A 25,574-nucleotide genomic window follows, 5' to 3' on the forward strand; every position below is an offset into this window, starting at 1 on the left:
ACGAGCCACCCAGGCGCCCCAATTTTAAAGTTTATTCACTTATTTTGAAAGAGAGAGAGAGAGAACCAGCAGGGAAGGGGCAGAGAGGTGGGGGCTGGGGGCAGAGGATCCAAAGCAGGCTCTGTGCTGACAGCAGAGAGCCTGACACAGGGCTCGAACCCACGAACCAGGAGATCATGCCCTGAGCTGAAGTCGGACACTTAACCAGCTGAGCCGCCCAGGCGCCGCCCAGCTGTAGGTATTTTTTTAATTAACACGAAGCAGACCCAAGCCCCTTTCCCATTGGGCAATCAGTTTCCAGTGACGTTAACAACGTCAACGCCTCAGTTGCAGAGCTCGAAAGAATCAGGACATTTTCCTAGTGACGCGCCAGGCACGCAGGCCCGGCTCAGCTCCCCACAGAGCAAAGAGCAGGAGGTGGCCCTGAGCGTGGGACTCCCCTCGTGTGGGAGGCTTAGGTGACAGAAAAAGGTGAGTTTGGAGCACTGACGGTTTATGTGAACTCGGCCCCAGGCAGCTCTCCGTTAACCACTTGGGCTCGAAACAGCACAAGGGTAAGTGTCCCTTAACTTTAGAAACAGAAGGCAGGAAGGCTGTTTCTTGGTGATTCGAGTACCCATTGGTTTCAAGGTGCCACATTTGGAACGGGACCCAAGTCTCCGGGGCCCACATTTTATTTGGGCTTAGAAGCTTCCTGCTTCTAAGAAAAAAAAGGCATGGAGAGACTCATAAAAGCAGGCTGTAAGGGCTTCTTGGACTTCAGAGCGCTCTTCGAAAACACGGACTGATGAGTTCAGTGTAAATGAATCAGAAGCATGTGGGATCCATTTCCCTTAAAATACACTGGGGCCTAAAAAGTAAGGGGAAAACGCCCTGGGGCAAAGCGCGTATTGTAAGGCCAGACTCAAAACATTTGGGAAACAGTTCTAGAGGCTCCCAGGACCCGAAAAGCTGTGGGTTTCACCCTCCCCTTGGGAAATCTTATTTTCACAAGACTGGGGATAAGCTTGCTCTTTGAATCACAGCATTGTGCTCCTCTGGAGTCTGATATGGCTGGCCGTTCCCCGGGACTCTGATACCTGGGCTCTCCGTGGGCGACCATGGTCGGCTTCGCCCCACCCCCGAGCTGTGCCGAGAGCCGGGGACCGCGCCGTCGGGTCCCGAAGAACGAAGCGGTCTGTGGTGGAAAGTGCCTTGGATTAAGCGCTGAGACACCTGCACGAATCCTCCTGTCCCTCCTAATCTTCTGGGTTCTGTATGGATGAAAACGTCCATTCAGCTGCCTCTAATTCTAAAGCTTGGTGATTCCTTGAAATGTACTTTGGGGATGACAGCCAGCATTTCCATTAAAGTGCAGTTTTAGAGTTTTATAGTGGTTTGCCAATCATAACATTTTCTAATTGGCATGAAATCCACCTACCTGTTGCCTCTCAGGCCTGGGTAATGTACTTAGAAATTCTCTTAGGTAACTGTCTTGGCCCTTGGGGTGTGATTTTTCCAGATGGTGAAAACATTTCAGGACGTCTGATTACTTCGTTTGCAGGGGTTTAAATGTGTATCTGTGGCCCGATTGTTTATTGTAATGCGCACAAATTCTTCATCTGGACCCTGGAGAGGGTCACCCGGACAGAGAGGATGCGACAAAAGGGCAGTATTCTTTACCTTCCTCTTGGCACAGGAAATCCTGTTTGCAGAAGGTTTTTGTCTCTAGGGGAGAAGGTGCTTTGGTTGAGCAGATGCACCCAGCCAACTTTGGCTCCGCCAGTTTCTGGATTCAGAGAGATGAACAAGACAGAAATGGTCCACAGATAAGACTGTTTCCCGAGGGTTACACAGCCTGTGGAACAAAACTGGATTACAATGTGCTGGGTGCCTTCTAGCAGTGTGAACAAAATGACTTAGGTTAATAATGATTAAGGCATATCTGTTTTACACAACAGAAATTCCTTTTTTAATTAACTTTTTTAAAATGTTTATTTTTGAGAGAGAGAAAGAGAGACAGAGTGTGAGTGGGTAGGGGCAGAGAGAGAGGGAGACACAGAATCCCAAGCAGGCTCCAGGCTCTGAGCTGTTAGCAGAGCCTAATACGGGGCTCGGATCCATAAACCGTGAGGTGATGACCTGAGCTGAAGTCTGAAGCTTAACCGACTGAGCCACCCAGGCGCCCCATCAGTTAATTAAGTTTTTAATTTACATTCAAGTTAGTTAGCATATCCCGCAATAATGATTTCAGGAGTAGATTCCTTAAGCCCCTCACCCATTTAGCCCATTCCCCCTCCCACGACCCCTCCAGCAACCCTTCTTTTCTTCTCTATATTGAAGAGTCTCTTATGTTTTGTTCCCCTCCCTGCTTTTATATTATTTTTGCTTCCCTTCCCTTATGCTCATCTGTTTTGTATCTTAAATTCCTCATGTGAGTGAAGTCATAATGATATTTATCTTTCTCTGACTAATTTCACTTAGCATAATACCCTCCAGTTTCATCCACTTGGTTGCAAATGGCAAGATTTCATTCTTTTTGATCGTACAACAAAAGTTCTTATGAATATCTATAGATACATATTCAACGTTTAGTATAAAATGCCTCTGCTTACAATTGTGAAATACATTGCAAGAAACACAGAATCAATGTTGGGTGAAAATATCCTTTCTTTTTGATATTCTTTATGCTTTGAAATGCAATGTTTTCTTTTCTAGAAGAAGAAAAAAGCAAACATTTATTAAAGCTTTTTATTATTTTGGAATTGGCTGAGGCTCATCCACCACAAACAAATACAGATTGTTCCTCCTTACTGATATTTTTGTTCCTGAATTTCTTCGCGTCTTTATTTAACAAATGGCTGATATCTTCATTAGAATCCAGGAGCAACTGAAGACTAAAGAAAAACAAAACAAAACAAAAAGACAAGAGGCTTTAGGACAAAGAGAGGCCATAGAGGCAAGATTTATCATTTTGGTAGCTCTTGTGATGACAGCCTCCAGTTAGAATGTTTGACTTGCGAATGCTTCTTCCTTATGAATCTTCGCCTCCAGTCATCAGTGAAATAAACCATCTGGGTAAGAAAACAGGGGTCAACACCGGAAGGGTAATAAATTGCCATTGTTGCTGCCTTCTTTCTCACAGAGGGGATTACACACCCACAGGCGGTGACCGAGGGCACTTTGTGTGTGTGTGTGTGTGTGTGTGTGTGTGTGTGTGTGTGTGTGGAGTTGGGGATATTCTTGAGCAATGATGTAAAATGAAGGTGGGGTAAATTGTACCTAGATGCAGACATCAAGGTCATAAGGGTACCAATTTATCAAGATTAACTAATTACTATGGATCTAGAGCCAGAGGGTCCTTGGATAGCCTGATATCATTTAAAAGTCAGTTTTGTTTAGGGAGGATTGTTTTTGTTTCAATCTAGCCTTTTTTCTAATTCTTGCTATCCGCCCTTCCACACAGTGCATCTGATGCTGCAGAACTGGCCTGTATCGCAAGAGAGCCACTTCCTTTAGGGCACCCTGGGTGGCTCAGTTCGTTGAGTGCCTGACTCTTGGTTTCGGCTCAGGTCATGATCTTGAGCTTTGTGGGTTTCAGTTCTGCATAGGGTCCACACTCTTGGTGTAGAGCCTGCTTAGGATTCTCTCTCTCCCTCTCTCTCTCTCTGCCCCTCCCCTGCTCTGTCTCTCTCAAAATAAATATAAACTTTGAAAAATTAAAAAAATCTGGGGCACCTGGGTGGCTCAGTTGGTTAAGCGTTCGGCTTTGGCTCAGGTCATGATCTCATGGTTCGTGGGTTCCAGCCCTGTGTTGGGCTCTGTGCTGACAGCTCAGAGCCTGGAGCCTGTCTTCAGATCCTGTGTCTCCTCCTTTCTCTGACCCTCCCCTGCTCGTGCTGTCTCTCTCTCTCTCTCAAAAAAAAAAGTAAATAAAACATTAAATATTTTTAATTAAAAAACTATAAAACAGGTACCTTGAGTTCTTCTGTGGTTTAAAGTGCAAACCATTTGCAATTATCCGTAAGGCAGAGCATGGATTGCTGTTATATTTGTGAAATAGAACATCCTCTGTTAAGAATTTTATCAAAAAAGTCATCATGGATGCAATGCATGGCATTTGCAAGTAACTTAGCTCTTTACAGTGACCTGCAGTCTTACATTTTTGTTTTGTTTTGCTTTTGTCTAGTTCCACATTGCAAAACACGGCATGGAGATTTCCACTGTAAGCCTGGCATTTCACACAACCTCTTGCCAGTTTTTCTGAAAAGCAGACCTATGTACCGTCCAATAACACACATTTTTATATGGATGGGCACTATTGAAACCATAATCTACTTCCAGTAAAGTCATGGTTCGTCAAGAGGATCTTTTCAGCTCAGAATTCATGATAGTTTGGGAAAGCTAGACCTCCTTGCTGCCTGTTTTTTGGTTTTTAGTTTTTGTTGTTTTCCTGTTGGGACTTTGAAATGTATTATCTTCTTAGGGTCCTCTGTACCACTTAAGCAAACTTCCAGGTCATTTTTCCTCCTAAAAGCCAGGGCTTTCCACACGTAGGTGCTGAAGAGCTCCCAGGTAGAAAGCAAGAGTTCGAGGACAGTAAGGGACGTACAAAGGCGTGGGTTGCCTCATTTGGAACAACGTGTCCGGATGGGGCAGGACTGGGAGGAGAGAAGCTGCCCCTCCCAGCTAAAAGCGAGCCGATGCTCTGCGGACCCTCCCCTCACAAATCCTCTTCACACGCATTCCCGCCAGCTGCACGCTTGCATCTTGCGAAACAGCTGAGGGCTGCCGTCATTCTCAATGTTCACCAGGCTCCGCTCAGCCCACCTCCACTCCTGTTCTGCTCTTGCACAGCCTGCGGAAGGCTGAGGTGGGAGAGGAGGGCAGGAGCGTGGACACGAGGTCGTTGTCTTGTTCTTCCTCCAGAGGTCAAACTCCAGTTCCTCGCTGTGCTCCTGAGTGAGGCCAGAGGCTTGGAGTTCTTTGCCCCTCCACTGTGTCTTCCCAGGTCTTCCCTGTCCTCTCTTCTCTCCTCGTGTCCCTTCTCTGACTTGTCCCCACACCCCCACTGTTGAATCTCCATCCCAAATTTGGAAGGAGGTGGCCAGGGCCAGGGCCCATCCAGTGAGAGCACGGCAGGGTCCGAGGGGCAAAGCGCACCCCCCTCAGGTCCTCTGACTTCTCTTCCCAGTTCACAGAAGTTCTCCCACATGCAGAACATCACTGCCTTAATAGAGCCGGGATCTCCTTTTCTTTTTATCCTATTGTCCCTGCACAAAAAAAGAAGAAAATATCTTCACCGGTGATGTAACCCTGGGTCTTCCTTGCAGCTGGGCTTCTTGAGGATTCATTTTCAGGGTTCCTTCCTGATCTCCAGTCTCTCCGTTCTCGGGTGAGTCTCCTTTATTTCAACACCCCTTGTCCGGGAGCCAGGCCACCCCCACTCATTCCCAGAAATATGTTTTATTTTATTTTAAATTTTTTAAATGTTCATTTATTTTTGAGAGAGAAACAGAGTGTGAGCAGGGGAGGAGCAGAGAGAGAGAGACAGGGAGTCACAGAATCTGAAGCAGGTTCTGAGCTGTCAGCACAGAGCCCAACACAGGGCTCAAACTCACAAACTGTGAGATCATGACCTAAGCTGAAGTCAGACGCCCAGCTGACTGAGCCACCCGGGTGCCTCTCAGAAATACATTAAAAAAAAAAAAAAAAGACTTACCAGCCCTCTCTTGGTCCCTATTCATCATGGCACCTACTGGCTGGACATGGTGCCTGTATTCTTCATGTAATCTGGAGCACAGAGGCTGGGAAAGACTGGAGGCTCTCTCTCTTCCTCTTTTTTTTTTTTAATTTTTTTATGTCTTTATTTTTATTTTGAGAAACAGAGAGTGAGTGGGGGAGGGGCAGAGAGAGAGGGAGACACAGAATCTGAAGCAGGTTCCAGGTTCTGAGCTGTCAGCACAGAGCCTGATGCGGGGCTCAAACTCACAAACCATGAGATCATGACCTGAGCCGAAGTCAGATGCTCAATCAACTGAGCCACCCAGGCGCCCCTGGAGTCTCTTTAAATATGGGACAGTGCACAGTCTCCAGAGACCAGAGTCTCTGTGTCAATAACAACCCTTCCCTTCTTTGTAAAATGTAGTCTAGCATTCTTCACAGACTCACAGATGACAGAACCATTCACCTAAACTATTCCCAAATGGTCTATAGTGTGGTTTTATGGATAGTAGCCTGTAGTCGAATTAAAATATATCCTTACAACTATCACCCATGCGCCAGTTTTTCCCAGTGGAGTTGATATTTTACTATGACTTAAAGAATTCCTCAAGCATAGGAAGGGAAGAGCGCTGAGAAGACCAATGTGGTTGGAGCAGAGGGTAAAAGGACCTGTGGATGGCAAGGAGCCATGGAAGTTGAGGCCAGATTATCTAAGTCCCTGAGCTTGGACTTTGCTGTGGAGGCCAGCACTTCCCGGAACCCTAGTCCATGGAGGTGCTGACCGGTGCTCCAAGATGAAAGCGTTCACTTGTTTACTAAGTTGAAGAATCTGAATCTCCTCGTTAAAGACTCACAAATGACATTAGAAAATGAAAGGCTCTGAAAAGTTCTGCAATAAAAGGAAGCAGGTTTACTTTTGTGTAAAGGTTAATCATACGTATTCACAAGGGATACCTTTCTCCCCCAGCTAGAACAACCATCAACATCTCCAGGAATAATTTTCTTTAGAGTTTGGGAGTAGCGGCTCTCTGCTCTGGGGAGCTATGGTAGGGTTTTTTGTTTTTTTTTTAAATCTTGTTTTGCTTTTTAATTAGAGAAAGGGACACGTTCTAATTTTTAGGAAGATCACTTTGGAAATGGTGCGGGGAGATGAGAGAGGCAGAAGTCACTGCAGAAAATTATTGCAGTTGTTCACATAAGAGATCGCGATCTCTAAACCGATCTTTCCGAAGAGTGAAACTGACTAGTTTCTTACTTAAGACTCTCTACTGACATCCGCTCCGCCCACAGGTGAAGGTTCAAACACCTGAGTGTGGTGGACGAAGGCCTCCACGGTCTGGCCCCTGCCCACCTCTCCAGCTCCGTCCCGTACCTTGTGCCCCTCCTTTATGAGCCATTTCAAACAAAACAAACCTGAAAAGCCTTAAGTATTCTCTCCAGCAGTTCTTGCTAGAGCTGTCCACCTTCGCCCCTCTTTACCCACTTGGCAAATGCCTATTTATCTTCCAACATTCCCCTCAGAGGTCAGGTTCCCAGCCCCGTGCCTGACACTCCACCAGCACTGCCACCGCCCCGTCCTCCTCTGTAGACCACATCACTCCTTCTGAATTACCCGTTTCTCCAGTGTTGTGGTTGCCACACGGGGCTCTAAAAGGCAACTCCTTCAGGACACGGTGTGTCGTTCATCACTATAGACGTAAGGGCTGGTGCAGTGCCTGGCGCAACGTGGGCGGTCAGTGTCGTTTGATTGGACATGATCGTGGAAACTGACAAGAAAAAATGGAGGAAAAAGGGAAAGATTCAAGAGAATTGTAGTAGATGGAATCGATAGTTCTCTGTGACTTACTGGGTGTGGAAGCTAAGGGACACCCTGAACAAGGCTGAAGAATACTTCAGGAAGAAGAGTTTTGGTAGTAGGGAAAGATAAGTTCCATTTTTTAAAAGTAGGCTCCATGCCCATACATGGGGCTGGAACTCACAACCCTGCGATCAAGAGTCAGATGCTCTATGGACTAAGCTTGCCAGGTGCCCCCCCACACTTTTTTAGATGAATTCCAATTTTTTGAGAGAGAGAGAAAGTGTGTTTGTGCATGCATGGGGAGGGGAGGGGCACAAAGAGAGAGAGAGAGAGAGAGAGAGAGAGAGAGAGAGAGAACCCCAAGGACGCTCCACACCCACTGTGGAGCCTGATGCAGAGCTCAGTCTTACCACCACAAGACCATGACCTGAGTTGAAATTGAGAGTCGAACACTTAACTGACTGAGCCACCTAGGTGCTCCTGATGAATTCCATTTAAACCTACTTCTTCTATTTTTATTTTTTTGTTGAGGTATAATTTACATAGAGTGAAATAAATGCCTAGATCTCAACTACACGGGTAACTTGGACAGAAAAATTGTGTGGAACTTGCATAAGACATCCAGCTGGAGGTATTCTGAAGAAACTCCAAAGTGTGTGTGGAGCGGGTAAAGGGCATGGAGGAGGGCACTTGTTGCGATGAGCACTGGGTGTTATATGGAAACAAACTGACGATACATTTTATTAAAAAATTAAAATTTAAATTAAAAAAAAGTAGTATGGTAGAAAGAGAGAAATTTGGTGCTAGAGATTGAACCCTAGGGGTCCTTCTGAGAAGTGACTGTGGAGGTGCAGATGAGGGAACTTGAGGATCCAGTCTTTGACCTGGATGACCAAACACTTATGACAGCAGTCACAGAGTCCGTCACTTCCTTGAGTGATGGGGCGCCTATCCTCATGGTCTGTACATACCACGTACGAGGAAAGAATGCTAAGATAAACAAAAGGGACTGATAGCCGCATATGAAAACTGAAAATTGCACTAACGATGCCACATACTAGCTTCTTGAAGCAGTAGAGTCATTTTCGAATTAGCCCATTAGGCAAACAAATGTTCTTGGTTGGAGGTTAGCATTTATTTTCCCTCAGAGTATACTGCATTTAATTAAATATATAGGAAAAACTTTGTTGGCCTAAGGAGTTATGGCAATGTGGTAGGAAGAGCACTAGTCTGGAAGTCTAGACATCCTTGGTTCTTGTCCCAGCTCTCTCTGGGGGAAGAAAACTTTTCGAGGTTCTCTTACCCTAGGGCAAGTTGCATGGCCCCCCAGCCTGAGATCCTTCTTTTGTGACCTGTGGAACATTTTAACCCAGAATCCTGTATTTACTCAACTCAACTCCAGTTTCCATTCTGGCCCTGGCTCTGACCTGGTTAAGAATCCCTGCTCTCACAACTCTTTGCTCTGGCCCCTGGCCAGATAACCCATCGCTCTCCGTTCAAAAGCATGCCTGCGTTCTTTACACCAGCAAATGGAAAAGTGAGCTAGACACCACTATGGTTCTTTATAGGAATTTTATTCTATAAAATTCGGATATCTGGGTGTAATCATCTCAGTCTGGTGAGGCAGGAGGAACTATGGGATTGGAGTGGAAGAGAGCTGGATGTGGGTCCCCTTTCCACCACCCAGCAGTTTGTGAACTGGAGAAAGTTGCTCGGGTTTTATGAACCTCACTTTCCTCATCTGCTAAAGGGAGATAATGATACCTCCTTGTTGTTTTGAGAAATAAGATGATGCACATGGAAACGCTTGGTGCTTCTCTTCTAGCAAGCAGCAATTGCCTCATGCCTTTCTCCGCCTCAAATATTCTAAATATCCAAGCCATTCACCCAAACCATGACTCAGTTTATAAACAATTCCTGGAACTTGGAGGACCAAAGTGGCCCCATTTGCTTCAGCACACCCTCAGCAATTAACATTTCATTTCACTTCAGATTTCAAATCTGGTCCGTGTCATCTTCACTTTCTACAAACTGAGGATATGGTTTCTAGCAACATTTCCACTCTTCCTATGCATGTACCAGGGAGGTGGTTTAAATTGAATTTTATTGATGATGCCCCGAAGAGACCATATGGATCTGAAACAATTTAGAAATTATGTTATGAGGTCCAATATCTTTGTTTACAATGAGGCATCTGAGGTGGGGCTGGGGGATTGACTAGCTCTGGTGACCTGGTGGTAGATGGGCATATAGGTCTCCTGATTCTTGGTCTAGTTCTTTTTCGCCTTAGACCAAGGATGTGTCTCATCCTAAACTATTTTAACTGTTTGTATCTCAAGTAATATGAAAGCTATTTCTTTAATCTACAGGGCTCTTTTTGCTCATTTGTGTTGAAGGAACTTCAACCAATTGAGAACACTTTCATGTCCTTTCATGAGATTTGATAAGGTGAATTTTGGCACCCTGAGGGATGGCAGAAACCACACACACAGAGGCCAGAACTGTGCGCAGCTCCAGCTAGAGCTAAAGTAGAATACTCATCATTAGAAAAGGATGGAAGCCTTGGGTGGAAAATGGACAGCTGTCTCTGCAGTCTAAGGATCTATGATACAGAGAGAGAAGCAAAAAGCATTCCCATGTGGCACCCTGGTCTTTGGAGTTAATGTAGGATCACGAGTAGGCAGCCACCAAATGGACATCTCTGGGTGATGGTGGAGGCAATGTTTGGTGACAGTGCATGATGCCTGCCATGCATACCTCTCTCTCTCTCCTTCTCCTTTCTCTCTCCTTCCCTCCCTTCCCCCTCTTCTTTTCTTTCTTCCTCAAGCTTATCTTGAGTATTTTTTATATACCAGGTCTTGTGCTAGATCCTAACCCTGACTCTAAAGAACTTATGCTTCTTTCTCCTTGGTTGTCCTTCAAAGACTCATCCATCTTTATTACTCATCTCCCTACCTTTTTTTTTTTTTTTTTTTTTTTTGCTTTTGTTCTTCCTTCTCTTTCATCTCTCTGTTTTCCCTTTTCCCCACTTGTCTTGGTTTTATTGGTAACCCAAAAGCCAGCTGTGGTCTCCTTGGCCTACAAGGTCTAGATAATATTGCCTTGAATTTCTCATTCCATATCCTATGGAATTCCAAACCACTTCCTGATTTCTGAAAACTTCCATGGGACCTAGAGGGAGTTTTTTATTTTTATGGTCACCTCTAACTCCAAACACTGAATTTCTCTTGAATTCACTTGGTTTATAGGCCGTTTCACTACCAACCCAGTTCCTTGTCAAGTTGACCCTGACACAAAACTGTGCCTCTTGCTTGATTTCCACAAAAACAAGATGAAACAACCCTTTAGTGGGTTGAACAGTGTCTGCCTCTCCCCCACTCATGCCCATGTGAAACATGAAAATGTGAACTTATTTGGAGATAAGGGCTTTAGATATGTAATTAAGTTAAGATGAGGTCATATTGGAATAGGGTGAGCCCTAGATCCAATGACTGGTGTTCTTATAGGAAAAATAGAGGACATACAAAGATAGACAGAAAGCAAGAAGGCCATGTGAAGACAAGGCTGAGCTGGAGTGATGTGGCCACAAATCAAAAAGCACCAAGGATTTCCAGGAGTCATCAGAAACTAGACAGGGCAAGGAAGGATTCTTTTCTAGAGCCTTCAGAGGGAGCTTGGCCCTGCGGACACATTGATATTGGACTTTGAACCTCCAGAAATGTGAAAGAATAAATTTCTATTGTTTTTAGCCAAGTTTGTGGTCCTTTCTACGGCAGCCCTGGGAAACTAACACAAACACCATTTCCATTTGGGTGTGTAGTCAGCTTCACAGAGGACCTGAGAGTCGAGACAACACAGAGAGGAATGAACATTTTAGCTCTCTGTCCCTGCTGTTTCACTGGCTCCCTCTACCATGCTCAACATGCCTCTGCATCCCCTCTCCCCATGAAGTCCCCAAACTCCAAATCCATCTTACCCTATCATGCAGAACTCTGGCTCTCAAACTCGGCTCCCAGCCTACCATTGAGGCCAAACCCTTCCCGACACTCAGCTGTCTGAAAATTCTTTGCAGGGACTAGCAGCCCCTCTCAGAAGGGAGATGTGGATTGAAACAGCCACACCTATTCCCCTTTTGGGAGCCATATTTCTTTTCTACTTCCTGTTCTTCAGCCTGCCAGAGACCATGGGGTAGGCCCCTTCCCTGCACCCACCCTTAGAATGCTCAGGGCGTGGGTTGTAGAAATCAGAGGGACTTGTCTGTCAGTCAGTGGATGCTGTCCTGGGCACTCTGGGGAGAATATCAAAGATTATAAGAGGTTTTCGCATCCTTGAGGAACATTCCAGAAGATCACCCTTAGCTTTTCTTCTTTCAGAGCTTTGTTCAGCTGGTTTGATCTCTCCCGTGTTCTGATAGCAATCTCTTACCTTCTACTTCTTCCTCCTCCCCCTCTGTATTTCTGCTTCTCCAATGTGTCTACTCTTAGAGAGCTTTAAACGTTCAGCCACCCTTAGTATTCTCTTGTTTTATGGTTGCAAATTTCCAAGATCTGTGGGGCAGTATTGTTTTTCTTCAATTTTTTATAGGAGATAAGGAATACCAAGCCCAGAGATGGAGTAAATTGTCCAAGATCAGCTGTGTTTAAGTGACAGAGCTTACGATCACTTTCTGAGTGTGGTTGGTAGCCTGAGCTTTTAGCCTGGAAAAATCCACTTAATTGAGACTAGCTGTCTTGTTAGCGTGAGAGCTCTGGATCTGTACGCTTGATTCCATTTAGACACTCTCCGTTTTAAGAACTGATTTCTAGCCTGATTTTAAATTAAGTTTATTCAATGGATTGAAGAACTCCGTGTTTTGACTCCGGTTTCAGAGAAATATTCTTACTAGGTTACACGATTATTTTGAAACTCAGTCCTTACTTTTTTTTTATTCAATAAAAGTTTGCACAAACAATGCATCCCACAGGAGAAACTTATGCCAGATCCCAGATGTTTAACACGTTTGCTTCAGATATTGGAGTTCATGGCCTCTTGTGCTTGTTAAACCAAAAAATGTAAGACCATAGAAATGATTTTTAATATCTAAGAGCTCTGCAAGGCCAGGCTGGATTCTGGGCAACTGAGTCATTTCAACAAGCTTTTTGATCACAGGTTTTTCATGTATGCGTGTGTGTGTGTGTGTGTGTGTGTGTGTGTGTGTATACATGCATGTGTGTGTGTGTGTATAATATTTTTAAATAACCCAAGCAAACATTTCAAGGAGGGGAAGCATAAACTCTTTTTTAAAATGTTTATTTTTTTAAATTTATTTTGAGAGAGAGAGAGAGAGTGCAAGCAGGGGAAGGGCAGAGAGAGAGAGTGCAAGCAGGGGAGGGGCAGAATCCCAGGCAGGCTTCACGCTCAGCACACAGCCCAATGTGGGGCTTGATCCCATGACCACAGGGTCACAACCTGAGATGAAATCAAGAGTTGGTTGCTTAACCTGAGCCACTAATGAACCCCAGAGCACAAATTCTTTAGTTCTGACTCATTTTCTGTTTATTTTGGTTGATCTATGCAGAAATGTTCAAAAAGTTCCTTTCCTAATCCTGACGTTGACTCTGACTTGTAATCACACAACCGGGTCTGCCATTTGATCAACCAACGCTGTAATGATGAGTCTTGGGGTTCAGAATGCCATCATACATGATAATATCTCGCTGGGGGCGGACTGTGGCAATCACTGTGCTGTGTCTTTGCTCGTGTATCATTCAAGCTTCACACCTATCACCTTCATACCTACCACTTTAGTCTCAGCCACCCTCTTGTCTTGCCTCCATTATTATTGGTTGACTAGCTAGTCTTTCTGCTTCCACCTTTGCTCCCAACTCCTGGCCCCATCTCTTTTCAACCCAACAGCTGGAGTGATCCAAATAAAAGTTAAATCTTTTAATGTCATTCCTTTACCTCCAAACTTTCAATGGCTTCTCAGCCTATTCAAAATAAAAGCAAATGTCTTTATGATGGCACCTCTTTTGCCCTGAACCTTACCCTATGCTCCTCTGTCCTGAATTCCCCTTCTCCGTCTCTTTCTCTTATCCCAGTTGCTGTGGCCCTCTTACTGCTCCTCAGATATGCCACGCAAGTTTTTTTTATGACTCATTAGAGGAGCAGAGGTTCAAGCACACATATCATCTTATGTCTATTAAGGTAGGAAAGTGGAAGAAATTTGTTTCAAACAACTAACAACAGGTCGGTGATGTACTGGTGGAAATTATAAAAGTAAATGCAGCAGAGGTTAAAGCACACATAGTATTATGCCTAGTAAGGTAGGAAAGTAGGAGATAATTTGTTTCAATTAACAATAAATTAGTGATCTATTAGTGGGATTAAAAAAATGATAAAGCCTGTGAGAATTCATATTTTTTCAACGATCTTTGCTATAGGAAATTTGGCCAAAGACAAGATTCCCTTATGAGTACAAAAAGTCAAAGTTAGTGGGGCAAAGCATTTTTGTCCCAACAGCATACATTTATTTTTTGGGAGATTGTTCATTTTCACCTACTGTGCAGTGTTAAGGGTTGGGAGCTTTAACTCATGGGCATTTAGTACCTGCAACTAACATACTGAACCATTGAATGAGCAATGATACCCCAAAACTAAGTCTCTCTTGAATAGTTGTAAAATAAATCATTTTGGGAGTTTTGTTTCCAATAATTCAGAATGTACTTTTTGAAGCACTAAAACTTTGAAATAATTGTAGTCATTCTGATGGATCTTAAAAATAAAATATTGTCCACTTTCTTTTGTCTTGGTAGCCAGACTATGTCATATGTGAAGTTTTACTTGATGATGATGCAGGGTTATCATTATAAACGTTGGTGGCTACACTCTGCTGTGTTATAATATTGATGTATAGATCAGTTTGTTTATACATTGAATGGTCCCAGGCAATGGAGCTTCTTAAATCCCCATGTCTTCCTTATATAATTTTATAATAGGCATTTAGAAATGGAAAAAGGAGTCACAAACAGGCAATTTCCATCCTGAGAGTTTTGTGGGAGCCTTAGCTATGTTGATGCTTCAGAGGGCGAGGTGAGTTTTATGTGCCAATCATAAGCGAAAAGGCCTGGGATTCTTTTAACAACCGCTTTCTTCACCGTCATTTCCATCTTGATGCTTCTGCAACAGCATCCAGCAACTCCAAAGCATTGGCTCCATTTAGAACTGGGGACCAGAGACACTTTGACGTGCTGTCTGGACCAAAAAGAGGGAGAATAACCAAAGGGAGGGTGGAGATGTACCAGATACAAGTTCCATTCACTTCCTATGTTGTTTATAGGAAGCTTATAGGAAGGGGCAAAATCGTCAGACCAAAATCAACTTAACCTGCCAACGTACATCTTTATACATATACTCCACCATTGTGAAGTGGTCTTAATCATTTTAATTCACACTCAAATAGTGCTTTCGTGTACAAAAGGCTTTGGTATTTTTTTCTTTCCCTCACTGAATATTTGTTCAGTGTCTACACCACTGTCATAATACTTTATGGTAGACATTAGGAGTGCAAGGATGAATGTGGCCTGTCCCTCCTCATTTTCTTCTTTTGATCATCATAATGACCCTGAGCAATTTCTAGGGCAAAGACTATCATTATCCCTGCTTTGCAGGAAGGAGATCGAGGCTCAGGTTCTCACACACACACAAAAAAGTATAAAAGCCAGAATTTAAACTCAGGTCTTCCGCCTGTAAACCCCATGTTTTTCCAGCACCTCAGGTCTTACACCAATACTGAGAGGTGAGCACCATGCAAAGCAAATGAAAATGTATGCAAATCACAATCAAATGAAGAGAATTCCCATTGTCACGTGTTTGAGTGAGAGAAACTAAACATGTGTTAACTTAGGCAAAAGATGTAATTTGTGGGTTTATAACTGGTGTGGCTTATGTATTAGAACAGTGGGAAAAACAGGGTGCGTCTTTTTCCCTAAGGACTGAACACAACCAAGAAATCTAGTGCCTTTGGAACCTCTGATACCATTTTTGCTTCTCTTGGCATATCTACTTTTATTGTCCTTTATTATATATTGACTTCTCTTTTGGAGGTATGGCCATCAAAGGGTCTTCCACCACCAAAACAGAGGACTGACTTCTCTTTCCTGTTTATAGTTTGAAAAAAAAAATCTAGGCAAAGATTCTGATGAATGTTCCCTGGGTTCAGGTGCCTTCTCATGAGCCAATCAACTCTGACTGGGGTGGCGGGGGGAGTGAAATCATGGGCAAATATAGCAGCTGCTGCTGGAAGCCCACATTTGGAGTAGAGGACAGGGTGATTCTTATGATCAGAGTATAAATAGATGTCTCCTTTGAGCACCCTAAATTTAATCTTCCCATGTATTTGTTTTCAAGAAACTGCCTATTCAGTTTTGGGAAATTAATTTTTCGCTGAATGCCATCCCAACATTGTACTGTGTTTATAGGAGTCAGCATAATCCCGATAGGTATGAGCAGGAAACTCTCCATGTAGAAAAGTTAAGGAATCCTCATGACTTTTAGCCAGTCCAGGACATGAAGAAGGAAGGCAGAATTTGGAGATGACCCAGAGCAGTGAAAGCAAACTAAAGATAAGGATATAGGGACTCTGAAGGGGAGCATAGAGCATGACTGCTGCGAAATGACACCGATTTTCAGGCATGGCTATAGCCATCTTAGAGAAGGTAGGAGGTAGAATGCAGAAATTTTTGGAGCTAGAACGGTTATCAATCTTCTGGCTACTCTCTTCACTTTTCATAGGAATAGATAGATCCAGGGAGAAATAATCTGCCTAAGCCATAAAGCCTTAATTATTTTATCAGCAAAACTATGAAAAATAATGATACCAACACTTGCCTATTCAGAGGAGTTATTCTTCTAAGGGAAATTGGAATAAAGTTGCCAGAAATTGAACAGTGCCCCTTTTCCCTACTGGGCCAACCATTGCCAGAGAGTAGAAATAAATATGCAAATGGCAGATGAAGGTGGGACAGGTGATAAAAGTGGAGATGCCCGAAGAGAGGACAAAGGAAAGGTTCTGAGTTAATGGGTTTTAAAGTAGACTTCACAATGTATACAAAGCTAGCTTTTGTGTAGTTTCATCAGGACAATCCCAATCCTGTGACTCTTTTCCTAGTTGTCATCTTTTGGGATTGGCCATATCAGGAGAGTTTTCCCCTCTACCTGACCCTCTTTTCAAACATCTTACATCAATGAAGTGGCTTTTCCAACATCAATTCTATCCCATAAGTAGCAGCAGTATGGTTTGGGGAATTGATCTCAACTTAAAGGGTAGGCCTGATTAGTCAAATTGTTATCTCATCCTCTTTGCCAAGTCACTGGTTCAAGAATGAGACTGTGAGCCTGTTCTGGCCAAAGAGATACAAAGAGAGACGTTTGTGGGGTCTGGAACCATTGATCCCTCAAAATTGGCTCCAGGGAATTCATTCTATCTCCCTCATCTGAATTGAAGAAAAAGGTCTGATCGTCCCTGTTAGCCATTTTATAAGCACGAGGGAGGTCAAAAGTTTACATAATCTAGAAAAGAGCAAAGGGAAGGAAAACATTCGGTGATAAATGATTGGATTGCTGAAACAATGACTTGGAAGTTCCACCTACCTTTGCACTTACTTTCCATGATCTATGGTTGTACAACAGACCTTCCCAAGACGTAGAGTCTTGAAACAACAACGTTTATCATTATTTAGCTCCTAAACACAATATAGGCAGGGCTCAGTGGGGAAGGCTCCAGTCTCTGCTCCACAAGGTGTCAGTGGGGACAGCTCAACTAGAGGCTGAAGGATTCACTTCCAAGGTGGCTCACCCACATAGCTAATTGGAAAGCTGGTGCTGGCTCAGTTGGATCAGAGGGTCTTGGCCCTTGGTTCTCTATATGTGGGCAACTCCATGTGGGTTTCTCCACAAACTACTTTGGCTTCCTCAGAGCATGGTGGCTGCGTAAGAGCAAGTACCCAAAGACCGCCAAATAGAAATTGTAGTGCCTTTTATGACCTAGTCTTGGATGTCCTATTTCATTATTTCCACATTCTGTAATTTCCATCGTATTCTCTTGGTCAACCAGTCACTATCGTTAGCCTACGTAAAGGAGAGGGGATATAGAGCCCAACCTTTCAGATGAGTTTCAAAGAATTATGAACATGATTTAAGCCACCACACAAGTTAATACATTTCCTTATCTTTATGACTACTTCAGTGGGGTTTTTGTTACTGGTGACCAAAATATCTCATTGATACAGTTGGTGTCATCTCAGCTATTGGCAGTAGAATGTCCTAAACTTACCCCTTTCAAGTACAATGCCAATTGTAGCATGGTTTCCAATCATTTGTTACTAGTAATTTAACAACAAGCCTTCAAAACTATTTGTGATATTTTTTCTGTTTGCAAATCAGAGCAAACAGAATCAGAGCAATAGAATCAGAGCAAAGATATGATACAAGGGAGCATATTCTAGGTTGAGAGCCATTGGCCTGGATGACTCTTTAAGTAAGAGTTAGAAGAAACTCTGGGGCACCTGGGTGGCTTAGTTGGTTAAGGCATCTGGCTTCAGCTCAGGTCATGATCTCATGGGTCGTGGGTTCAAGCCCTGCGTCAGGCTCTGTGCTGACAGCTCAGAGCCTGGAGCCTGCTTCGGATTCTGTGTCTCCCCCTCTCTCTCTGCCCCTCCCCCACATGTACTCTGTCTCTCTCTAAAATAAATAAGACATTAAAATAAAATTTAAAAAAGAGAAGAAACTCTAGACAATCTGTCTGCTCAGGATCAAATTCCTTTTTCTATCCGTTATGCCACAGCTAAGTCAGTGAAGTTAAAGACTTGTAATCATATTTTATATTTTCTTTCTAGTTCTGTTGGCCTTTCTGTGGGCAAGAAAAAGAATAAAGACATTCTTCCTGGTCATCTGCATTGTCCTGCCCCACGATGAACCCTGATAAAGCAAATAATGTTTAAGTGTCCATTGTTTTCTTAGCATTCTGCTAGGCATTGCAGGCATAAGGTATGGCTGTCTAGGAAACTAGAAAATAAAAGGCATTTGGAGAGCAAGAGGAAGCAACTTAAAATTAAACTAGGTGTATAAGCCAGCCTTGTAAAGAAAATGAGAGTAAGAGCTGAGTACTTATTGGATTTTAGGGTGCTCCCTGCCCAGGTGTAGCAGCAGATCACATGCTCCTCCCTTCCCAGCTGCCTCTAACTGAGCCAAGGTCAACATCTGACCCAGTGTGCCCAACTGCACGCTGGGGAAGATCAGCCAGCATCCTGTGTATGGAAAATCTGAGCTGAGCCCATCAGATTGCTGGAATCTGGAAAGGGAGGTGCAGTTACGTCTTTCAGGTGGGAGGTCCTAAGCTCAAAGGTCTAGCAGATTTGCCATCAAGGCAGCCATTGTGGACTCCAGTGCAGACTGCAAGTCTGAGGGATCAGAGACCCCAAGAAGGGGGTCGGGATGGGCAGGCATGCAGAAAAAAGCGGCCTCTGGGAGATGAGGGGCCAATGGGTGTCTGGACAGTCTTGGCTTCTGCTCTTCCTCGGGCTTACTTGTTGAGATTCCTGAAAAAGTATTTCTCTTTGTTTCCTTGCCCAGAGTGCCATGCTCTGCCATTTACTTGAACTAATTTTAGTGAGTTTCTGTTCCTTGTAACCATCGAAGCTCTGTCTAGAACAAGTCAGGAATTCTTAGAAGAGATGGCAATTTCAACGGGCCTTGAGTTATGAATTGGATTTATGTAAACACAACTCCAATGTCTGGACTTTCCAGTTTGCTGACCAAGCCTGTGATTTAATGAAAGGAGCTTGACCTTTAGAGTCACACACAGCTTTAAGGTCAAATCCTGACTTCTTGTGATCTTGGAAAAGCTGCTTATCTATAAAGTTTAGACAATAATCCCCACTCTACAGGGTTGTTGGAAGAATTAAAACTAAGCTTATTCATACCTGTATGTGTGTGTGTGTGTGTGTGTTCATACACAACACAGCGCTTGGCATATGATAGGTCAGCAGAGAATGGCAGCCATTATCATTCCAAATGTATTTGGATGGGAGAGGGAAATAATTTTTAACCCTGTTTTCGCAATGAAGTGGTTTTGATTTAGGCATTTTATATTTCTCAACATTTTTTAAAGTTTATTTATTTATTTTGAGAGAGAGAGATCTTGAGTAGGGGAGGGGAGTGGAGGGGAGGGGAGAGAGAGAGAGAGAGAGAGAGAGAGAGAAAGAGAGAGAGAGAGAGAGAGAGAGAGAGAGAAAATGAATGAATGAATGAATCCCAAGGAGGCTCCATGCTGTCAGCACAGAACCCAAAGCCGGCTCAAACCCATGAACCGTGAGATCATGACCTGAGCCGAAACCAAGAGTCAGACACTTAACCAACTGAGCCACCCAGATGTCCTACATTTCTTCACATTTTTAAGTGGCTTTGTATGCCGGGGGTAAGTGTGTGGGCATGTGCGCACGCGTGTCTGTTTGGCCAGGGTATTATTTCCCTTGCCCCCTTTCCCATTGAAGTTATATCCGCTGTGTTCTCAGACTAGTTATTGTTATTAATCAGGCATGCGGTATGAGATGAACAGCGGTGATGAGTTGGTCAGACTGCCAAGCAAGTTCATGTTTTGCAGGAAACGCCAAATTGTTTCCTGAGGGGATGTTTTTTAGGAATGGAAGGGTATGCTTCATTGGCCCTCACAGACCCCGTGCGTCCCTGGAGTGCTGTCACCTCACAGGGTTATACAATAGCTCTTTAAAAGCCAGTGCGTGGAGCTGCTGTCCAGTTTTGCTGGAACTATGTTTGTGTTGTTGTTTTTCATTTTTCTTCTGGTAAATGGAGCTCGCATCAAGTAGGAAATGGATTGCAGACCTCCCACATTTCCTCAAAAAATGACGGACGTCATCTGTCCCCTCATAAACTAGAAGGGTGGGGGGAAGCTAGCAATAGGCAGGGAGTCATGGGGGAGGAAGGAATGCCCAAGAAAATAGGACCAGAAAGTGTTTTGAGGACACCCCTCCCCCAACCTATGCCTCTAATTAACATAAAGATCAATGCATACTTCAAACTAACAAATTAAGACACAATTGTCATACGAATACATGTTTGGTTATTTGGCTCATCTGCCAGCCACATTTATTCATTCTCTTTATGGAGCAATTTTAAAGAGAAGGAAAGAAAGTCTTGGCATCCCAAACTGCCTGGGGATTTTTCTGGGCGTATGAGTTTTCCTCAAACTCTGATGAAAGCAAAACTCGCAAATGATAGCCTTCAAATTTCATTTCAAATAGTGAGTTTGAGCTGCATTTGTAAACAAGCACTAATATTCAGATGTAGTCATCCAAAGAGTTTCTAAATCTTTCTCTTTTCTGCTGTGACACATGTTTTGATTTCATATCTGACCAAAAGGATAGAATATTGTTCAGTGGAATTTTACTGAGGTTTGTGAGGCTGAATCCTCTGCTTTACCATTGGCCCAACTGGAGCCTCCTAGTGACCTGAGAGGGGGGGTCTGGGCACACTGATCTGGAACTCTCCACCTCACCACAGAAAATCATGGATGGAGGGTGTGTCAGGAAACTATTGCTGTGTAACAGATAGTCCCAATATGCCACGACATAAAATGACAATCATCTATTATTTCTCATGTGTCTGCTGGTCAGCTGGGGATTAGCTCATCTAGTCTGGGTTTGTCTGGAATGACTCTGCTCCATGTCTCTCATCCTCTTTGGACCACCTGGCATGGCCCAGGCAAAAATCTTCTCACGGCTTTGGCAGAAGCCCAAGAAGGCAAGCGGAAACATACGAGGCCTCTTCAGCTGAGCGCAGAAGTGTACGCTCTTGGTCCTATATCACTCTATTAGCCAAAGTGAGTCAAATGGATGAACCCATAATCAAGGGCTAGGGGAATCTCGTTCACTCCTGGAGTGGAAGGAAATTCAAAGTCATGGCAAAGAGTACAGTGAGGGATGAAGGACTGGGGCCACTAATGTAAGCCACAGCAGGGAAGAGGGTCTATGACCACCTTGAGGGAGGGAGACCACGCTGCACGTCTGCAACTGTGACATGCTGGTCTGTTCTGTGGTGGTGACGATGGCTATCATAACTTGGTGCTATTAATCCCGCGGTATTTCTCCTAATTCCTCTGATTTTGGTTCCATGTCTCTCCCCAGGCAACCTTCTGATAATCACTCACACTCAGCTTCCTAGATGGTTGTTTCTGCAGGGTGTAGTGTTTGGAGATAGGAGTGTCTGGGACCTGCAATAATTCTTTGTCTCATGTTCTGTTCATAGATGGGTCCTATTAATATTGGTAGAACTTATTGTCTACTTCAGGCCCTAGTGAGCTCGACTAGGCCTTTCTCTTCAACAAAGTTTTACTTAAAATGCTAGTGGGGAAAAAAAGCAAGTTTCTAAGCTTGAAAAGCCAAAAGTCAGGTTCCATACTCCAGTGATTTCATACGGTAAAGCTAGTGAGCAACTAAATCACTACCCTCTCTTGGAGAGACCCCTACCAATGTGTGACTCTACCCAGATATTTGTAGTTACTACTTATAACATCAGTACTTTTTCTTTCATAGGGGAAGGGAAGAAAGGTATAATCCATGTAACCATTCTGTTGGGCAGCCAAGGACATGCCTGGTGAATCAGAGGGCTGCAGCCAGGGAAGCAGAATCACTAGAGGGTTACATATGTAAGCAGAAGATCCTACAGAATTGTGGGAGAAACTTGAGGGAATAAAGGTCTGGAAGTGGGGTTGAAGGATCAAAGTCTAAATAGCCCCCTGTGAAGTTCTGGTGCAGGTGAACTTATAGGGTTAGAATTTGCAATGCATCTAGGAAACTGGGCACACCTAGCTGCTCAAGCAGAATCCATAGAAGACCTCTGGGAAAATCTATGGATAGCTCTCAGCTCTGTACATTCAGCCAAACTTTGGAAGAGGGCCTGGGACTCAGGTAGTGAGCAGGGCCAGCGGTGAGGAAGCCACTCAGAATGTTGCAACAACTGTTGCTTTATGGGAAGAGTTTAAACACAAGGGCACAAAGAAAGGTGTATAGTATCCTCTATTCTTAGCTTGCCTCTGGAACAGGAAGGAGACCCATTTCAAGGAAAGCAAAGAACACAGTTTCATTGTTTTCAAACAACTACCTTTGTCAACAGAAGTGTTCTTCTAAGAACACCTGTTCAGATGAAGATGTAAGGAAACGGTGAACAGTTCAGGGATTGCTTTCTCTTGGGACCTCTGCATCGTCGATGAGGTTGGTAAGATTGTTCAGTTTAATAAGTATTCCTGAGCATGCTCACATTCACTTATTCTTCTTCCCTTCAGCACATGTGAGCGACACGTTTAGTCCTGCACTATGATGTCAGGTGCTGCCGGAGAGTAAAGGATAGGTAAAGATCCCTCACCTTGAGAACTAACGCGTGTATCTAGAGATTTCTAGCCAAGGATGTGCTCTATTGAAGGGTGTGAGATGATGGAAAATAAATATCCATCTCTGCCCCAGGTTCCTGGCTCAGAGCTCCTAAAACCCTTGTAAATTTCCAAGTGATACGAACACTAGGTGACTCTGCGTGGGCTCCTGGCTGGCTCCTGGTTGAGGGATGGTCATCACAGAGACCAAGCCATGGTTAAAAATTTGCCCCCATTCTCCAAAGAGGGGAGAGTGGCTGGAAGTGGGGCTTATAAGCGATTATGCCTCTGTGAGGAAATCTCCAGAAAATCGCAGTAGTGCAAGGTTTGAGGACCTCCCAGGTGGGCAAACACATCCACAGTGGAAGGGCGATGCACCCCAACTCCATGGGGACCCTCCAAGACCTTGCCCTATATCTCTCTCTTCCTCTGGCTGTTCATGTGTATCCTTTATCATATCCTGTAATAAACTGGTAAAACTAAGCAAGCATTTCCCGGCGTTCCGTAAGCTGCTCTAGCAAATTAATTGAACCCAAGGAGGAGCGGGGATGGGGTGTGTGTGTGTGTGTCATTGGAACCTCTGACCTAGAGCCAGTTGGGCAGACGCACAGCCTGGAATGTGATGTGGGGGTTAGGGGTGCAGGAGGACAGTCTTGTGGGCCTAGGCCCTTCACCTGCGGGATCTGACGCTCTCTCCAGATGCGTAATGTGAGAATTGAGTTGAATTGTGGGACATCTATCTGGTGTTGCAGTGAATTGCTTGGTGTGGGGGGAAAACCTCCACATACTTGGTGACCAGAAATGTGGGAAATGCAATGTTTTACAAGAGGAGTAAAGGAAATATAGGGGCAAGAGAAACGCAGGAGGAAAGAAATGGGGTTTTCCCTACAACAGGTGGGAAACTGAGTTTTTCTAATATAAAGTGTCAGAGAAAATACACATATTCTGTCTCTCATTTGACCTTCAAATAGAGCACACCATATATGTACACACTTTATATAATATATATTTAAGAGCCTTGGAGTCTGAAGTCCAGGGTCAGTCTTGACTCTATACTCAGGCAACCACTTTGTTTGACTTCAATACTTTCAACTGTAGAACAAGGATAATAATAGTTACATCATAATTGTGAGGGTCAAATGAGATGACTCATGTGAAAGCTTTGTGTAAACAGTACAGAACTTTGCAAACATTTGTAATAGAGAAATGATTGAAGGTGAATGTACGAGGACTTTTAAGCAGTGTTTATGAAAGTGTATGAGTTGAAGCACTAATGCCCCAGGATGGCAACAGCCATTTATCAGGAAGAGAGTTGTGTGGTGTGTAGGGGAGGTGAAACTTTACCACCAACGTTTTAGGGTGTCTGGCTGGGATTGAGAATTAAACTGACATAGGTGAATGGGGGTGAAGCTACAGAATTTTTACATGTATGCAGCAGCCCCTATGGGAGAGGGAAGATCCAAAGAAGTAGTTAGAGCTGAATATTTATATACAAAGTTGGACAGAGGGTGGTAAATAATGGAAAGGGGGCTTGAGCTGGGGCAGATAATGGTGAAGCGACTGGAAGATCAGGGTTAGCTTAACCAGGTTTATGTGTATAGACTGCCTTGGTCCTCCAGTCCCTATCTCTGGTGATAAGAATGTTTCTTGCCTCCCAGGATAGGGAAGACATCTTTCACTAGGGAGTTTCATCTTCCACTTTTAGGAAGAAAAAGGAGGATCAGAGTGATCTTCTTGTATCTGCTGTTGTTCAAGCGCCTTTAACTTAAAATAACCCTTATGTCAAAGGGGCACATTTTGGCCTGCCACCTTTCAGGTTAAGTGAATTTGGGAAGACAGGATGATACAAAGTAAAACACAGTTCTTAAACCTGTAAGTGCACCTTGACTCTGAAGGAAAGTAATTGTACTGCGTCTGTTTCCCCAGATTCATTTGATCTTGGGATCTAGCCCTCTCTCCACCGGCACTGCAGCATCTGTAGGGCCTGGATATGAGCAGAACCCACTTACCCGCTTTGGGAACGATTGCTCCATGGGACGAAAAGAGTTACCTTTACTTCAATTTATACTTCGTCAGCTTTTCATCAACAGATAATCCAGGAATCCACTCAACAACTTCCCAAGAACAGTGCTGAGACTCCCACCGTGGGAGGCATACAAGGAAAGGGCCAGGCCATCCTTGCCAGGGTGCTACAGTGGATCCTACCATAATACGGGGGCCAGGGCTCTGTAGTAGGCTAGCAAGCTGGTAGTCGATGTAAAGCCACAAAAGTGAAGAGAAGCGGGCTGATTCTTAAAGAACTTAAAATTAGGCTGTGAAGTCAAGTAACGCTACAAGGCAGCTAGGAAAAGGTTCTTCCGTTTCCAAGAAAAGGGCGCAGCCACACTTCTGGTCTTCGTCCCCTCTACATAAAAGTTCATCAGGCCCCAAACGTTCCCTCTATACCTCGGGTACTTTTTATCTCCCTTCTGCCCCCTCCATGGTCTCCGAAGACCACTCCGGAGAGAGCGGCCCAGGGTAGCGGTTGGGAGAGACGAGGAGGGAGGGGCCCCGGGGCGCGAGTCCGCGCGCTCAGGTACCTGCCGGGCGGCCCCGCCCCTCGGCGCGCACCTCCCGAAGAGCGGGGCGGACCTGCGGAGGGGGCGGGGCGGG

At 44.3% G+C, this 25,574-nt stretch overlaps 1 long non-coding RNA gene across 2 annotated transcripts; it reads right to left on the reverse strand.

Moving 5' to 3' along the window:
- Nucleotides 1–2,732: 2,732 nt before the first annotated feature.
- Nucleotides 2,733–25,528, reverse strand: LOC115301548. Of its 2 annotated transcripts, none has more exons than XR_003913152.1 (4): nt 24,932–25,528; nt 22,658–22,882; nt 7,316–7,469; nt 2,733–2,876 (listed from the first exon to the last, which is right to left on the reverse strand). It is a non-coding gene; the product is annotated as an uncharacterized LOC115301548 (long non-coding RNA). The 2 variants fall into 2 exon arrangements; XR_003913151.1 differs by having other exon boundaries at nt 2,733–3,053.
- Between the last annotated feature and the right edge of the window lie 46 nt (nt 25,529–25,574).

The sequence above is a fragment of the Suricata suricatta genome, chromosome 9, assembly GCF_006229205.1.
Source record: "Suricata suricatta isolate VVHF042 chromosome 9, meerkat_22Aug2017_6uvM2_HiC, whole genome shotgun sequence".
Taxonomy (NCBI): Eukaryota; Metazoa; Chordata; class Mammalia; order Carnivora; family Herpestidae; genus Suricata; species Suricata suricatta.